Below are 2,207 nucleotides of genomic sequence, written 5' to 3'. Positions count from 1 at the left end.
ATATTATATTAGATGGCGCTAGCAATATTTAAAATTAGTTACAGATTATCAACTAAAAATAGTTGTAAATAAATCTATTCACGTGTTACCACTTGACGGTTTATTGCACTAAAATTATGTAAAATAAGATTAAGTTTATTTAACAAAACAAGTGTTATAAACGATTACGTTTTTGTCAAATCTTTGGCTAAAGGAAATTGTTAAAAAAACTTTATCAAACACTTGAAAAAAGCCTGATAATACAAATCACCTGTTAAGCTATTTATAGCTATTTAACAAAGCCTTATAAATTATTTTAAACAGTATTTTTGAACAAAAAATATTAGAAAATATTTATGTAAATCTATTTAAACAGCTTAACTTTATTTAATTGCTTTATCACATTATTGGATTTTCTAATAAAAATATTTCATATAATCTGAATCCTCTGGTGGTACACAAGGTACAGGTTCAGTTTCACCACTACCGCCACCACCCAACATACCCAACAGGTCCCGAAAGGCTCATATCACTCAATATATCATTGACAACAGGAACCACCATGCTGTTGGTTAGTTCTGCCACTTTGTTGGTGTTGTCATTTACAGCCAACATAAACCATTCCTCAATGATACGGTTCAATTTGCGGTTAATAATAGGGATCTTAGACAGACCACCAATTTCCGATTTAACTTCACCCAAAGAAACATAAACACTCAATTCCTTCAAACTCAATTTACCGCTGATTAGACCCAAATTATATTTAATCACACCCCAAACAGTAAGGTTCTTGAGGGCAAACTTAGCAGGTCCAGAACGTTTAATACCCTTATTATCTCTAGCTGTGGACAGTTCATAGTCGGTATTGAAGTAAACATGATTCCAGTTGAATTTGAAATTGACACGACTGAAAATGGGACTGACTTTGAACTCAACAATATCAAAATCATTTAAAACCATCCAAACGGAAGTTGTTGATTTCACCAAAAGCTTGAACGGCTGAATTATCAATGGCAATTTCTTGGTGAGCAATTTTCAAGGGGGCCAATGGAGGAATACCCAAGCCGGGGAAACCGCAGGGCATTTGTTCCTTGGCCGCTTCAATAGCATCAACAATTTGACTGGAAATGGAACGTGATTGAGCTAGAATGTAATAGCAACAATTAACTCTTCACATCACTTCTTCAATTTTTATATCCTACTCACCTTCTGCTATTTCCTCATATTCTCCACCCAAGCCAAAGGCATTAAGCCAACAAAATTAATAAGAATTTCATGGTTTTTTTCTTCTTTGTGTGTCCAAAGTTTACTTAACGAATTTAGCAACCTAAACTAAACTATTGTACTGATTATTTGTTCAGTTTTATGCAAAATGCGAAATATTTAACTTTAATCTAATGGAACTTAAGAAAATCCCTGATAATCTTTTTGCGGTTATAAATGCAAAAATGTACGATAATTCTAATCGGGTAATAATTATAAGTGTTATAAATATATGTTATCAATTCTATATGGGAGATACCAAAATAAATTTAATAGAATTTTTAAAAAGAACTAGAACAGAACTAGAAAATAACTAAAAAGAATAGAACAGAATTAGAACAGAACTAGAACAGAACTAGAACAGAACCCGAACAGAACCTGAACAGAACTAGAACAGAACTAAGAACAGAACTAGAACAGAACTAGAACAGAACTAGAACAGAACTAGAACAGAACTAGAACAGAACTAGAACAGAACTAGAACAGAACTAGAACAGAACTAGAATAGAACTAGAACGAACTAGAACAGAACTAGAACAGAACTAGAACAGAACTAGAACAGAACTAGAACAGAACTAGAACAGAACTAGAACAGAACTAGAACAGAACTAGAACAGAACTAGAACAGAACTAGAACAGAACTAGAACAGAACTAGAACAGAACTAGAACAGAACTAGAACACAGAACTAGAACAGAACTAGAACAGAACTAGAACAGAACTAGAACAGAACTAGAACAGAACTAGAACAGAACTAGAACAGAACTAGAACAGAACTAGAACAGAAAGAACTAGAACTAGAACAGAACTAGAACAGAACTAGAACAGAACTAGAACAGAACTAGAACAGAACTAGAACAGAACTAGAACAGAACTAGAACTAGAACAGAACTAGAACAGAACTAGAACAGAACTAGAACAGAACTAGAACTAGAACTAGAACAGAACTAGAACAGAACTAGAACA

At 33.3% G+C, this 2,207-nt stretch overlaps 1 pseudogene; it reads right to left on the bottom strand.

Moving 5' to 3' along the window:
• Positions 1-332: 332 nt before the first annotated feature.
• Positions 333-1,231, bottom strand: LOC119606349 (annotated as a pseudogene).
• Between the last annotated feature and the right edge of the window lie 976 nt (positions 1,232-2,207).

The sequence above is a fragment of the Lucilia sericata genome, unplaced genomic scaffold, assembly GCF_015586225.1.
Source record: "Lucilia sericata isolate MDLA Ls3-8-SP2 unplaced genomic scaffold, ASM1558622v1 Contig000573F_arrow, whole genome shotgun sequence".
Classification (NCBI taxonomy): domain Eukaryota; kingdom Metazoa; phylum Arthropoda; class Insecta; order Diptera; family Calliphoridae; genus Lucilia; species Lucilia sericata.
The sequence above is the reverse complement of the archived record's forward strand: the minus strand, read 5'-3'. Positions and strand labels throughout refer to the sequence as shown.